General features: G+C 36.5%; 1 long non-coding RNA gene across 3 annotated transcripts in view; it reads left to right on the forward strand.

Annotated features, from left to right (window-relative positions):
* The window catches only part of LOC123564352 (uncharacterized), a 302958-nt gene that overhangs the window by 92101 nt on the left and 193719 nt on the right, over nucleotides 1–17138 (forward strand). For all 3 annotated transcript variants that reach the window (XR_008369891.1, XR_008369894.1, XR_008369892.1), the window contains exon 4: nucleotides 4898–4976. This is a non-coding gene — a long non-coding RNA (uncharacterized LOC123564352). The remainder of the gene's footprint in view (nucleotides 1–4897; nucleotides 4977–17138) is intronic.

Below are 17138 nucleotides of genomic sequence, written 5' to 3' on the forward strand. Positions count from 1 at the left end.
GTGGCAATTCAAATAAGGATGAAGTTGTAGAACAGCATGTTAGATCAAGTTAAATTGGGATAAAAGTTGTGAAAAGTCATGTTGGGTTAGGGCACCATATAACAGAAGGCTATGTTGGATGGAGGTACTAGCCAAGGATGAAATTGTTGGTCACGTTAGTTCAGGGCATCTTAGTCCAGGATGAAGCTGCAGAAGGACATGTTGGACCAAGGCAACTCATTTGAGGGTAGGAGTTGAAGGTCACGTTGGATCAAGGCAGCATGGATCAGCACTATGTATTTTAGAATACGACCTATTAGAGTATTGCACTTCTGGTACATGTCTTGTTGCATGTCTGGTGTTAAGGTAAGGTTAGACAGGAAGCAATTACTTCACATAGGTATCATAGATTGTGCAAGAAATATTTCTCTGTAACCCATGTAAAATGAATGAACTGAATGACATTTTAATAATATGATTTCTTATTCAATCTTATCCTGGAATATATAATTTATTAGTTCAAAGTACAATTCAACAGTTACTGTTGAATAGAAAATGTACATAAATGGATGTGTTAGTTTGTTAGTAAAAGAAATACCTTAAGGATGAAAAAGATTAATAATGTGTTATGAGACATAAGGTCACTGGCCTTTTCATCTTTGCTTCTCCCAGTTAAAGTATATTGACAGATATTTTCTTTTGCCTCTGTTCTTCCCCACTTATATATGAATTTGCTAACTCTACAAATGTTTTACATATTTGCAAAATTTCTTACTGATATCATAAACAATAGAAAATTATCACTAATCTTCCGACATTTTTGATGAACAATAAGCCCTACACAAGCCTGTATGTGATTGTATTGTTTATTCTTCAACAAAATCTGCTCCTAAATCAGTTTGAGTTTTAGATAATTATAGTACTTAACATACCAACACTGAAATTAAAAGACATTCAGTGGTTTTTGCAGTTGAGTCTTGAGAATTTTTTTTTCATGAAGGCAATCGATAATAATTGCCAGGTAATATTTTTGCTTAGACTTGAAACAAGGCTTTTTCCTATGACGCTTTGGATGCTTGGTGGCTTAGTGATATAATGTTGCTTCAAATATGTTATACTGTTAAATCTCTTGCTGACCACTTCTAATCAAAGCACTGACTTTGGCGAGGGCAGCTTTATAGTGCAACTTGATCGTTCTGGAAGGGGTCATTATTACATATTTTTAGCTCGACTATTCGAAGAATAAGTAGAACTATCCTACTCACCACGGCGTCGGCGTCACACCTTGGTTAAGTTTTTCATACCAGTCCACATTTTGACAAAGTCTTTAGAGATAAAGCTTTGAAACTTTCAACACTTGTTTACCATCACCATGGCCAGTTATAGGCAAGAGTACATAACTCCATCAGGGATTTTGGCTGAATTATGGCCCCTTTCGACTTAGAAATCTTGGTTAAGTTTTTCGTACCAGTTCATATTTAGACAAAGTCTTTTGAGATAAAGCTTTGAAACGTTCAACACTTGTTTACATATCCAGTTATAGGCAAGAGCACATAACTCCATCAAGGATTTTGGCTGAATTATGGCCCTTTTTGACTTAGAAATCTGGGTTAATATTTCGTACCAGTTCATATTTTGACAAAGTCTTTTGAGATAAAGCTTTGAAACTTTCAACACCTGTCTACCATCACCATGTCCAGTTATAGGCAAGAGTACATAACTCCATCAAGGATTTTGGCTGAATTATGGCCCTGTTTGACTTAGAAATCTTGGTTAAGTTTTTCGTACCAGTTCATATTTTTTGTAAAGTGTTTGAGATATGGCTTTGAAACTTTTATCACTTGTTTAGTATAATAGTCTCTATCTGTAGGAAAGAGAACATATTTACTCTGTCATCTATTTAGGCTGAATTATGGCCCTTTTTGGACTTTGAAATTGGTTCTGTTTTCATACAAGTCCATGTTTTGTCAAAACTATTTGACATATGGCTTTTAAACTTTGAACACTTGCTTATCATTATGATTTACATCTGTAGGCAAGAGTACATAACTATTTTGACTGAATTATGGCCCTTTTTGGACTTTGAAATTGGCTCATATATTGCCATTTAGTGCAAGACTTATCGAAATCAAAGTAATACAGGACCATTGTTTGTCTAATCTATTTATTTCTTTTGTCTGAATATCCGTGGAAATATTTTGACCCCATTCTTCAATCAATTCTCCGAATAGTCGAGCACGCTGTCATCAGACAGCTCTTGTTTGTTGAAGTTGTTGTTACTTGTTTTAGTTAAATTGAATGATGAGTCTGTACCTTAGCATCTTGTGGTTAATCTTCAAATTTATACAGAACTGGTGCTGTTTCAACTCGTCATATAATCAGAAAGAATAAATCTTGCACTTTATGTAATTGATAGAGTACTTGACTTGCGAGTTTTGCATGCCGCTGGAACACCATGTTTTGACAGTTGAAACAGGTTGCTTTGGTGCGGTACTTCATTAGAATTTAATTAAGCATTTTAATTAATGAAAATATGTACATATTTTAATGCATAATTGATATGTACTGATCTAGATTGATTTTTGCTTTTGATGCAGGATATTTTGCATTTAAGGTCTCCAAACATATTGCTGAATATGTATCTTCTTTTTGTTTCAAACCATTTGCTTAGAAAAATTTTATTTAGACAAAATGTGTCTTTCCTGGGGCATTGTATCAGTGACTAAAAACATACTGTAAACAATTAACAGACAGATTGATTCTGCCTTTGCGACCAGTGTAGATCATGATCAGCTGCACATTCAGTCAGTATCTTTTTCATAAGCACCCCTTTTCACGGTTAATGGTACCACTGAAATTGCTAATTTGTTTTCAGTTTAAAAGCATATTAGGGAAGTAAAAACACCAGGCTTTATTTCACTTAGAAAAGATTGTTGTTTTCAATAAGAATACCATCTCAAAATTCTAACATTGAAGTTGAGGGTGCAGGTGCTGATTTTGTCAAAGAGAGTTCCCGTGCCGGGTGCAGAGAGTCAAGAGGGAACCTGTGAGGCAAAATTGCACCGACAGAGAGGCATCCTGTGCATCAATGAAATCGAAAGTAGGGCGTTTTTAAGGAAATATGATGAAAATAGCCATATAAAGTGTATGTATAAATAAGATGGGATCAACAACTTCACATCTAAGGTATTAGATACTTGCTATGTTCAAGGAAAGTCATATTTAAGTTTCATAAACACTGCAAGATGTTCATCCGAGCCAGTACCCTCCGTCTACATTCCATCTTCGTTTGGACTTGTGTCAACTGATAAAACAAATGTAACTATAAAAAAGCAATGCTATATAGCTACGTCTTCACATGGTTCATGTTTTTATACACAAACCTGTGCACAGGACAAAAATTCAATTTCCCGAGCTCCCTGGCGTTAAGAGTTCATTGTTTACCACAAAGAAGGTCCTGTGCGCGAACAGAGAGAGATCCGTCATTTACCACAGAAAGGGATTCGATATGCATACACACGGTGGGTACTGTCCAAATTGAAAGATGGACAAGTTCATTATAGAAGTTTAGCAGGGTTAGGGTTAATGTCTCAAAATAGGTCCTGTATACCAGCTAGAGGAATTCCTTGAAGAGACTTTGACAGCATAGCTGCTTCCAAACTGGTTACATGGGGTCCTGCTATACCTTATTAACATTGCATTATGACCTTAGATTATATGTTTTGAAAACTATATAAAATGCAGCTGCAATCCTTCTATTTTACTGCTGCTATAACACTGAATTTCAGTAATTATTTTTAAGTACTTTCTAAAATTTGAATAAATTTGGAGGTGTGCCCCTTGAAAACCTTGCAACAATATATTCTAGCTTTCTATGTTAACTTCAAGTAACCATTTTCTATGTTAACTTCAAGTAACCATAAACACAAGCTTTTTTGTTGATTCTTTAACAAGTTCTTGTGTTAGGAATTGATGGAATCCAGTCTATGACTTACAGCAAGAGTTATAATACACCTTGTCTACTTGCTATGTAATAAATCGTTTGCTTACCTTCTTAAATAAAACCCTTCAAAATATGTTACGATCTTTTAAAATTATTTGATGGTATTCTGTAAGTTATGTAAAACCTACAAAAATTGTGTGACTTGATCTTCCCTGTATAATAAGAAACTGGGTGTCCTAGTTTTGTAAATAATTAACATTCCTGTAACTCATTTTACTGTGAAAGGACAGGGAAAAATGAAGTATACTGTCTCAAACATGTAGGTATAAACATGTAGGTATAAATGATTGATAGCAATATACTAGAGATTGTTATTAAGACATTCTGTTTGTAGAACACAGGTATGCAGATTATTTGATCTTTAATCTGCTAAAGGTCACATGCTCATAAAAGTCAGTAGAATGTCTCGCTTTTGACTTCTACCTTCAGTTAGTTATGTACGGATTACTAACTTTTTTTTTCATGTTTTTATGATGGTTGAACCACAGAAATTATCATTTTGTTTATGAAGGTATGGTGGATATATTTATTTTCACAGAAATACCTTCTTTCTTCCACTTGCATTTAATTTCTGTTGTGTTATTTTTTACCCTTCATTTTAAGCTCTCATTATTTCTATCTTTCTTTGAGCCACGCCATGGGAAAACCAACATAGTGGCTTTGCGACCAGCATGGATCCAGACCAGCCTGCGCATCAACGCAGTCTGGTCAAGATCCATGCTGTTCGCTAACAGTTTCTCCAATTCCAATAGGCTTTAAAAGCGAACAGCATGGAGCCTGACCAGACTGCGCGGATGCGCAGGCTGGTCTGGATCCATGCTGGTCGCAAACCCACTATGTTGGTTTTCTCATGGCATGGCTCCTTTAAAATTATTGTACAATTTATGTATTAACAGTCTTTCTTTCTACTTTCAGGATGTTTAATGTGTCCACACAAAAGTACTTGAAAGGTGTTGATAAGAGAGCAGGAATGCAGCAAGGTTATCTGTACAAGGTAAGAAATGCAGTTATCAATAAATAAGGAAGTTATCATATTACCTGTATAAAATAGATACATAGCAGAAGATAGGGGACATTGCTTCCTCATCTACTCTTCTCAATATTTACCAGTTAGTACTTAAATGATCCCATGTATTCCAACTGGTATAATTATGTCTCCCACCACATAGTGGTGTTGGAGACATATTGATTTACTCCTGTCTGTCACAAATCTTGTCCGCACTAAAAGTCGAACCAAATCGGCCCTGGCACTTCGGAATTATTGCCCTTGAAACTTGTTTTGGATAACCAAAGCACTGAAAGTCTGATCAGGCAGTTGAGGTCTTGGTGCATGGTTGGCTCATATACTACTATTCAGATGATTAGGCAGTTGTGGGAGACATGAGCTTTTCTCAAAAGCAGCTCTAGTTACAGTTATATTGAAAGGGTTGTCATTGAAAACAATTCTTTGCTTTTCAAACAGAAAATGTTTTTTCTTTAGCTCACCTGAGTGCTAGGTGCTCAAGGTGAGATATTGTGATCACCCTGTGTCTGTCGTGTTGTTTACACTCTAGATGTCACAAATTTTGCACAGTCTTAATAAAACATGGTCAGAATGTTACCCTCAATAAAATCTCACTTGATGTTTTTACTGGGTCATCTGGGAAACAGGGTCACTAGGTCAAATAATAGGAACACCTTGTTAACACTCTAGAGGCGACATTTATACCTTATCTTATATAACTTTGCCTGAATACTTGTCTCTATGACATTTTGATGATCACTCACCAGTAAACCATGGGTGACTTCCGCTGCAATTAACTCTTGGGGTGTCATAAAATATTTGGAAGTCGCGGTCCTTCTGTTTTGATTAACACTTCCTGTTATATAAGGCCATAAATTGCAAGCCATCGTAAACACAAATTGTTGTTTATGGGAACTCCGCATATATCACATGTGACCTTCATGACCTTAAACATTTAAAAATACTTCGGTGTTACTCCGCATATATCACGTGTGACCTTCATAACCTTACACATTTAAAAATACTTAGGTGTTAAATGGTTATTTTTAGAACGAGGAAAGTCCCCCGAACCGGACAGTTGCAAGTAGTTTTCTTAGTAATTGACATGACGTAGCATTGTGCACATGTAGGAAAAAAAATCTGGTGTCTTTGGTTGCAAAGTACTCTATAAATTTAAATAGTAACCACATGATCTTTTACTTAAATAATGATGACGAAATCCCATACTTTGCTTTAGTAAACATCCAGAATTCGTTTCTTTAGGAAAAGAATGAAAATAAAGCGATTGATTATGAGATTCGGGGATAGACGTTTTTGTTCAAATGGCCGATACTCGATAATATACTTTTTTATCGGGTAACCGATAGATACGTATCTGTTTGGTAATCGATAGATGCGGGGATAAACGTATCGGTGTGGTAAAGGGTTAAATCATAGAAAAAACCTTGCTAACATTCTAGAGGTCACTTTTTTTCTACTTGATCATCAACCCCCCCCACTTTACTCGATCTGCGCTTAACTCAATAGGGAGAGCGCAGCAGATCCGATCCTTGGGCGTGCCGTATGTTCTCTGTGAAGATTTGATAAAAGACATTGCGTCTGAAATCATTCATCCTCCACCTGTATATGAATCACTTTGTCCATCTGGCTACGTCTAGTCTTTGTTTCTGATCTGTCCTGAATTGTTTCTGAAACCAATACAGATACCATTTTGAATCCTTAGAGTTTAAGGGCTAGAAGACAACTTGACATACCCATAAGTCTGATTCTGTAGATCACCCCTACTTATTTTGGGGTAAGTAGGTCAATGGCGAAGGTCATAATTTCTTGTCAGTAGCTAAAAATAACATGGTCTCATTGTCTATGAACTTCATAGGATGATTAACTTTGGTCAACAGATGACCTGTATTGTTTTTTGGGGTCGGAATGATATAAGGTTAAGGTCACATTGACCTTCAAACTGAAAATGCTTTCTGCTCAGTAACTGTAAAACTTTTGCCACCAAACTTGTGTTATTGCCTGTGATCAGTAAAAATCTGCCTTGATTTGAGGGTCAGTGTATCAAAGGTCAACGTCACAGTGACCTTTAAACTTGAATTGGTTGCCAATCGGTATGTGAAGCATTCTTGAGCCGAAAACATCCAAACTTCATGGGATGATTGCCTGTGGTCACTTGATGACTTGTTTTATTTTGGGGGTCAGTGTGTCAAAAGTCAAAAGGTCACAGTGATTAACTGAAAATTGCATACCCATTTTCTGCTAGTAGAGTAGGCCATCATTGAGGGCATATGCATTTTACAAACTGCTCCTGTTTTAAGCTCACCTGAAATTAGAGTGAGTTATTAGTTTAGGTGGATGGTCTGTCATCGATCGTCCTGCGTCAACATTTTTACTTAAACATTTCCTCTGAAACTACCGGTCAGAATTAATCAAACTTGGTCAGTAGCATCCTGGCATGGTTAAGCTTGGCTGCCAGAGCTAGAAACAGAAAAAACATTTCAACAGCTATTTCTCATGAACCACTTAGAGGATCTTCATCAAATTTAGTCTGTAGTATCATTATATAGTCCTCTCCCAAACTTATTCAAATGGGGGCATATGGCCCCTTTTAGGAGCCGCCAGACCTAAAAATAGAAGAACTTTTAAACAACTTCTCATAAACCGCTGGATGGATCTTCATCAAATTGGCACTTTGCCCCTTTTAGGGGGCCACTAGAGCTAAAAATAGAAAAACTTCACATGAACCACTCAACTTGGTCTGTAACATCATGGCAAGGTCCTCTCCCAATTTTTTTCAAATGGTTTTGCTTGGTCCCTTTAATGGGACACCAGAGCTAAAAATAGAGAGAGAAAAATTTTGTTTTAAAGGTAATGCATTTTTGGGCCATCACAGGAAAATATAGAAAAAGCCTTTAATTTTAATGAATTTCTTAAAGGATGCTAGTATTCACCAGACTTGGTCAGAAGCAGAGTCAGATGGTCAAGTCCTCTTCAGGTGAGCGACTTGGGCCTTTTGTTCATGCTTACAGTCCGTGTTAATAGTCACCTGTTTAAGAAATGTGTATATATATTTTGAAGAACAAAAAAATTTCAAAATGAGGGGAGATTAAACACCACCTTGTATGATCCTCCAGCAAAATGTGTGTGGGAGGGTAATTTCAGTGAATTATAGCATATTTTATAAATTTAAGTATTTAATCTTACAGTCTGACCTAAAAGTTTGTCATTATGTTGACAGTTTTGATACTTATGAAATATGACTTGAATATATTTTATCTAATTTCTCAAATACCTGAAATGCAACCAGGTTTTGAGACCTTGTGTAATCAAATTTTGCAAGGAAGATTTTGACAACAGGTAGGATATATTATATTGATACACGTATAGATAGTCACCTTTCTAGACCATGGATGGACTGTGTGTTTTCTTGAATTTACTTCATAATAGGCTGATGATAATTTCAATTATGTTTCAGTAAATGAGATTGTGTGAGAAATAGCTTTACGTAGGTAACCTTGTTCTTAGTGGAGACATGACTACTCTCATTGTCCATACGTCAGTTATGACTACTCCCATTGTCCATACTTCAGGCATGACTGCTCCCATTGTTTATACTGCAGACATGACTGCTCCCAATGTCCATACTTCAGACATGACTGCTCCTAATGTACATACTTAAGACATGACTGCTCCCATTGTTTATACATCAAACATGACTGCTCCCATTATCCATACTTCAGACATGACTGCTCCTGTTGTACATACTTCAGACAGGACTGCCCCTGTTTTCCATACCTCAAACATGACTGATGCTGTTGTTCATACTTCAGACATGACTGCTCCAATTGTCCATACTTCAGACATGACTGCCCCAATTGTACATGCTTCAAACATGGCTGCTTCCATTGTCCATACCTCAGACATGACTGCTCCCATTGTCCATTGCAAACATGACAGTTCCCATTGTCTGTACATCAGACATGACTTCTCCAATTGTCTTTACATCAGACATGACAGCTCCCATTGTCCATTGCAAACATGACAGTTCCCATTGTCTGTACATCAGACATGACTTCTCCAGTTGTCTGTACATCAGACATGACAGCTCCCATTGTCCATTGCAAACATGACAGTTACCATTGTCCATTGCAAACATGACAGTTTCCATTGTCCATTGCAAACATGACAGTTCCCATTGTCTATACATCAGAGATGACAGCTCCCATTGTCTATACATAAAACATGACAGTTTCCATTGTCCATTGCAAACATGACAGTTCCAATTGTCCATTGCAAACATGATAGTTCCCATTGTCTATACATCAGACGTGACAGTTCCCATTGTTCATTGCAAACATGACAGTTCCCATTATCTATACATCAGACATGACAGCTCCCATTGTCCATTGCAAACATGACAGTTCCCATTGTCTATACATCAGACATGACAGTTCCCATGGTCTGTACATCAGACATGACGGCTCCCAGTGTCCATTGCAAACATGACAGTTTCCTTTGTCTGTATATCAGACATGACTGCTCCCATTGTCCATTGCAAACATGACAGTTCCCATTGTCTATATATCAGACATGACAGCTCTCATTGTCCATTCCAAACATGACAGCTCCCATTGTCTATACATCAGACATGACTGCTACCAATGTCCATTGCAAACATGACAGTTCCCATTGTCTATACATCAGACATGACAGCTCCCATTGTCCATTGCAAACATGACAGTTCCCATTGTCTATACATCAGACATGACAGCTCCCATTGTCCATTCCAAACATGACAGCTCCCATTATCTATACATCAGACATGACTGCTCCCATTGTCCATTGCAAACATGACAGTTCCCATTGTCTATACATCAGACATGACAGCTCCCATTGTCTATATATCAGCTCTCATTGTCCATTCCAAACATGACAGCTCCCATTGTCTATATATCAGCTGTCATTGTCCATTCCAGACATGACAGCTCCCATTGTCTATATATCAGCTCTCATTGTCCATTCCAAACATGACAGCTCCCATTTTCTATATATCAGCTCTCATTGTCCATTCCAAACATGACAGCTCCCATTGTCTATATATCAGACATGACTGCTCCCATTGTCCATTGCAAACATGACAGTTCCCATTGTCTATACATCAGACATGACTGTTCCCATTGTCCATTGCAAACATGGCAGTTCCCATTGTCTATACATCAGACATGACAGCTCCCATTGTCTATATATCAGCTCTCATTGTCCATTCCAAACATGACAGCTCCCATTGTCTATATATCAGCTGCCATTGTCCATTCCAGACATGACAGCTCCCATTGTCTAGATATCAGCTCTCATTGTCCATTCCAAACATGACAGCTCCCATTGTCTATATATCAGCTCTCATTGTCCATTCCAAACATGACAGCTCCCATTGTCTATACATCAGACATGACTGCTCCCATTGTCCATTGCAAACATGACAGTTCCCATTGTCTATACATCAGACATGACTGCTCCCATTGTCCATTGCAAGCATGACAGTTCCCATTGTCTATATATCAGCTCTCATTGTCCATTCCAAACATGACAGCTCCCATTGTCTGTACATCAGACATGACTGCTTCCATTGTCCATTGCAAACATGACAGCTCCCATTGTCTATACATCAGACATGACAGCTCCCATTGTCCATTGCAAACATGACAGTTCCCATTGTCTGTACATCAGACATGACTTTTCCCATTGTCTATACATCAGACATGACAGCTCCCATTGTCCATTGCAAACATGACAGTCCCATTGTCTGTACATCAGACATGGCTGCTCCCATTGTCCATTGCAAGCATGACAGTTCCCATTGTCTGTACATCAGACATGACTTCTCCCATTGTCAATAATGCAAACATGACTGCTCCTATTGTCCAGATCTCAGACAGGACTGCTCCCATTGTTGATACATCAAACACGACTGCTCCTATTGTCTTTTGCAAACATGACAGTTCCCATTGTCTATACATCAGACATGACTGCTCCCTCTACGGGGCTCGTTTGCTACCCAAATTACGTTCCCTGAGATTCCCCCTCGCATGATGATACCAGCCGGTAACACACTTGTATGTATTATCTAACTTATACTAAAAGTACCTTCCAGTAGGGGACTTCGTATTGCATTGCAATACTTCATTCATTTGTTTTCTCAATTTTCCCACCAACTTGCTGAAAATATTTTTTTATATTAATTGATGTTGAAAGCAATTAACTACTGTAGATTTTCAGATATGGAAATTTATATCCAAACATTTTGTGTTATAATTACATATTGTATATATAACACAATAGTGTGTATACATCATTGACAGACATCAGGTCATTAGGTTATGTTGCAGTTGAGATATTAGTCACCTGTGCCAGTAAAGGGACTCTGTATTGATTGCATGGCAGTAAGTCATGACTGTTCTGTAAAGATTGGTTTCATGAGAAATACCAGTTTAACGAGATCTTATGGTATTTGACTGTTGTATGAGTCAGGACTCGACAGATCCAATCGGCTGCTTGTAAATGCAAGAAGAAATGGGCACCGGGTGAGCGTAACTTGCTGTTGTACTCAGTCTTTTCCTGTTTTTTATGAAAACTTTGATAAATACAATGAAAATGGAGCTGATGAAAAGTCTGATTGAAAACAAAAGTTGATTTATTGTTTGAAGGTCTGTTCTGTTCTGTTATGGTGGCATTAACTGGACGCTGTATTGTGCTCAACTACATGACAGGATTCCAGTAAGTACCATTTGCACTGGACTTTTGGACAGACACATAATGAGTTATACAGTATAATATGCATCATTATACACTAGTGAAGTGGGTCATATTATGATATTGTGGACAATCAGGAGGCATTCACATAAGTTGTCCACTCTCTAACTTGAGCTGTTCCAATCCATTTTTCACCAAACTTGGTCCCAATGTTTTGGGCATAATATCTCGGCCAAGTACAATAACCAGATGGATTCTGCTTGTCTCTGGAGTTATGGCACTTGAATTATTAAAAATTTTGAAAATTGACAGTCTGCTCTCTAGCTTGTAGTAGTTCTTTTCCTTTGTTGACCAAACTTTGTCACAGTGTTTATGGGCATGATGTGTCATACAGGTTCAGTAACTAGCCAGATATTCATTTATTCAATTATGGCCCTTGAATTATGGTGAAACGCCACTTGCTCAAGCACCAGGGCTGACTAGTAGTTTGTGTTGTCCCTGGCCATTGTCCAGATTTTTTCACCATTTAGATCCCTCAAAGCCTCAATAACTTCAGTAATTTGCTTATGTCCATGTGACTTTCAAGGTATTGGTGTTTTACTGTACTTAAAATTGCAATAACTTGAGCAGTTCCTACCCAGTGTTCACAAAATTTAGAATATTTCTTATCAAGTTGGATTATGAGCCAGATTGTCTTTGTTGCTATGTAGTTATAGCCCATGACTTAGTCTGGTCAGTAAGTAGAGTATTTTAAAAGTTGAAAGTTCTTTGCTGTGGCAGGCATATAATTATTATGACATTTTCTGATCTTATGTTCTTCAGTGAATTACAGGACAAGTACAAATTACAGAATGAGGAGCAAATATTCTAAGCAACTTGTCCTGCAGCATGACATGCCTTCAAAAATAATTGGTCAAACCCTTGTTAGTTGCTTATGGGTTAATTGATTGTTGTGCATGCTTTTACTGTGACTGTTTAAAATAATGTTGAAGCTAGTTAGCCCAGGGTCAGTCAGCCAGCCAGTCAAAGTGATTGTTTTGAATTACCTATATAAAAATGTGGCAAGGGCTTGGAAGTCTTTCAAACTCCTTGATGACATACGATTGTTAGGAAACAATATTTAACATAGGTACATCCTATTCGGTACAAATATTGGGTTAGAGGACATAGCACCTTTCCTGTTAGACAAATTGCTCCTTGAAAGTGGATTTGATTAAGTAATCCTAATTTCAAATATAATGTGCCCTGTATTTTTCTATACAGGAAAGAAACAAGGAAATTACTTAATGAGAGCTCGAAATAGAGCCTCCTACAATTTTACACCATGATGGAACATTTTGCCAATAATAGAATAGAATATAGCAGGCTGAAAATAGTTTGTAAATGCAGAAAACAGTGAAAATACATTGCCTTGTGGTGTAATTCAAGACTCCAATCAGGCGGATGCTTTTATGAAAGCATGAAAATTTTATAGGAGTGTTTAAGGACAGAAAGAATTAGCATGAAAATTTTTTGCAGACATTAGTAGGAGTAATAATATAATAAGTGTTCAAGTGAGATTGAAACAAGTAATTGAGGATTAAACTGTCTGAAATGACATAGAGTAGGAGTAGATTAATATGAGAGAAAGGTGAGACCTTTGCTGTCATCTTTACTGATAGGTTACTGAATGTCAGGTAGGAAGTGTAAATGAGCATCTTGCTCCCCTCAAATCAGGCATACCCACAGGACACAACGTGATCACAATATTTAATGTAAAATATTGTATTACAACCTTTAAATAATAACTAGGAATAATTTGATGAATTATTGTTTAATATGTTATAAGGGACTTGGTTGCTGACATTTAACATGTTTCACAACATAATTATGTATATAAGCAATTCATAATCAATTTTGTATCAAAATATTTTTCTATATTCAATCTATATAATGTAGCATGTTAACTATCATAACATATTTCAACTGTAGTAATAATCTGACAAGATGGAACACTTACGAATTATAACTCATATCATATAAAAACCATATTCAATCTATATAATGTAGCATGTTAACTATTATAACATATTTCAGCTGTCGTAATAATCTGACAAGACGGAACACTTACTAATTATAACTCATATCATATAAAAATCATATTATTCAATCTATATAATGTAGCATGTTAACTATTATAATATATTTCAACTGTCGTAATAATCTGACAAGACGGAACACTTACGAATTATAACTCATATCATATAAAAAATTATCTTCAATCAATATAACGTAGCATGTTAACTATTATAACGGGAGACGGACAAAAACCCACTGGACAAAAACCCACCCAGTGATTTTTACATAGGTGGACAAAAACCCACCCTAAATATTTTCCAGGCGGACAAAAACCCACCCTATATATTTTGTAGGAGGAAAAAACCCCACCTGATGCATATTACTATGTATATATGAGCCGTGCCATGAAAAAACCAACATAGTGGGTTTGCGACCAGCATGGATCCAGACCAGCCTGCGCATCCGCATAAAATATTTTTATTGAGCAATTTATTTGAGTGATTAATATTTTGTTGAAATAATTTTATCAATGTTAACTGTTATCAAAATGAAATAGTTGAACATGATCAGAAATAGATTTAAAATGATATAATAATTTGATTCAAACTAAAATTAAGGAATTAATATATTCAATGTTAACCATTATCGAAACGAAATATAAGAGTTGAACCTAATAAAAAAGTAAATGTAACTGAAGAATGCATGTATACCAGCCACATGGAGAATTAATAATATTTACGAAACGCAAGTAGCACATTAATTTTTGAAGTAGCACATTTACAAAGTACATAGCAAATTTCCTGGGATGTAGCAATTATGGAAGGGTGACACATCCAATTAACATCAGTTTGAACTTCATAAGATGATATTTCAAATATTTAGAGGAATGAGGAATTTGATAAAAGAATTTAACTTATTTTTTTTTTTTTTAAAGAAAATAATGCGATTAATATCCCAACAAAAACAATCAATTTATCGTCACTGGTGGGTTTTCGTCTACCTTGAAATATTTTGTCACAGGTGGGTTTTCGTCCGCCTACAAATTATATAGGCTGGGTTTTTGTCCACCTGGAAAATAATTAGGGTGGGTTTTTGTCCGCCTATGTTAAAAACACTGGGTGGGTTTTTGTCCTACATTCATTATAACATACCCTGAAATCCCGAAAATAAGCCGGTTTCGAAAATAAGCCGGTCTCGAAAATAAGCCACCATTTCACTACAGGCAAAACGGGCTCATAAATAAGCCGTACTCAAAAATAAGCCGTTCACATTTTTGTATCAAAGTTCCTTTCCCCGGGATTTGAACCACCAAGCTTTTGTTTTCAGTCCTTCTTGTATAATTTCAAGAAATTCTTGATGTAACTGAGAGTCCATGTCTGGAAATAAAGCTCTCCGACCCGAACCGGTACTTTTAGAACCCTTTAGGGAGTTTTTAATGTCTGCCTGGGCTTTCAGCCAACGTCTAACATTAGTTTCTTCTATGTTAAAATGTCGGGCTGTGTCTATTACAATGTACTTTATTTTTAACATTTCCAGCTGACAACGTTTTGTAATGAGACACAAGTTTAAATTCCCTCAAAAAGCTCCTACGATTCTGTTTTGGCGTTTCCATTTCTTACAACTTGTAAAACATCATTGTACATGTAATTATACCGCTATATTAGAAAGCCTATAAAACTGTTAAATTGATAACAACCGCATTGTTTGTCACGTATTGTGTAAGTTATTCATACCCGTTCACGGTTTGGCGATTGAAACATAGGTGTATTTGTTTGTTAGGCCGGACAAAACTTCTTCTATGGGTAATTATGTCAGAAGTATAAGTATTTACCGACATCAATGTTTTTACTATAAATCAAATGCCGGTATGAAAAAAAAATGGCACTCGAAAATACGCCGGTTTTTAAATCGTTACCGGATATAAATAATTATGTACTCGAAAGTTCGCCGGACTCAAAAAAATGCCGGTCTCGAAAATAAGCCACCAAATCCTTACGAAAATTTAAAATAAGCTGCGGCTTATTTTCGGGATTTTAGGGTATTTCAACTGCAGTAATATAAATCTGACAAGACGGAACACTTACGAATTATAAATCATATCATATAAAAAGTCGTTGAACATCTTGACGATCGACTGTCCAAGAGCTGAATTAACTGACCATGCTATGTGAGAAAACACATGCTTATCAGAGTGCAAAATTAACGCCTCTCCGTGGTTCGCTTGGAACGATAAGAATGGAAATAATTTTCTTCTAATTCACTGTGTTTAAATGCAGAAAATTATATATATTAATGATTACAAGATGCTTGTAGTACATGTTTGGAATTCTTTATTATCGCTTAGTGTCTGATTAGACTGGAAGAATTACTTTTTGGCTTGACTATAAGAAATACATAGTTTACAGAGGTTCCTATTCGCCTTTGCATCAATATCTGCATGAAGAGTTTCTTTCACCTCTTCTCTGTTATTACTGGACAGATTTACTTCAATCCCTCATCCTCACCCACATCTATGACACAATGGCCATAACTTTTGCACAAGTATTTCATGAATTATGCCTCCTTTTTACATAAAATGTCAGTAACTGCTGAAGGAGAGAAAAAAAGTATTGTAACCTATATGCACTCTTCAGCTAGTGTTGACACAGATAATAGTGAGGAGGGTACAAAGTGAATAATACACTTTTATCACAAAATAGTGTAGATGTAGGTAAAGGAAGAAAATGATCATCTGTGCAAGCAGTGCATGAAACAGTTGATTACTGCAGTACCTATAAAACACCTCCTTGCATGTCATGAACATCTTATCATGTGGTTTTTAGCTCAACTATACAAAGTATGGAAAGCTGTCCTACTCAATCTGATGTCCGTGTCCGCAGCTTGGTAAAGTTTTGATGCACTAAATTCTCTTTATCTCTGTAATTACTTGATGGATTTGTTTCAAACATAAAATAGTTATTCCTCATCATCACTAACATCATATGGCACAAGAATCATAACTCTTGCACCAATATATTTCATGAATTAACCCCCCCTTTTTAGCTCACCTGAGCAATGCTCAGGTGAGTTTTTCTGATCGCTCGATGTCCGGCGTCTGTCGTCCGTCGTCTGTCGTCTGTCGTCTGTCGTCTGTCGTCTGTCAACATTTAGCTTGTGTATGCGATAGAGGCTGTATTTTTCAATTAATCTTCATGAATATTGGTCAGAATGATAACCTTGATGAAATCTAGGCCGAGTTCGAAAATGGGTCATCTCGGGTCAAAAACTAGGTCACTAGGTCAAATCAAAGAAAAACCTTGTGTATGCGATAGAGGCTGTATTTTTCATTTAATCTTCATGAATATT

Source organism: Mercenaria mercenaria, chromosome 2 (assembly GCF_021730395.1).
Source record: "Mercenaria mercenaria strain notata chromosome 2, MADL_Memer_1, whole genome shotgun sequence".
NCBI classification, from domain to species: domain Eukaryota; kingdom Metazoa; phylum Mollusca; class Bivalvia; order Venerida; family Veneridae; genus Mercenaria; species Mercenaria mercenaria.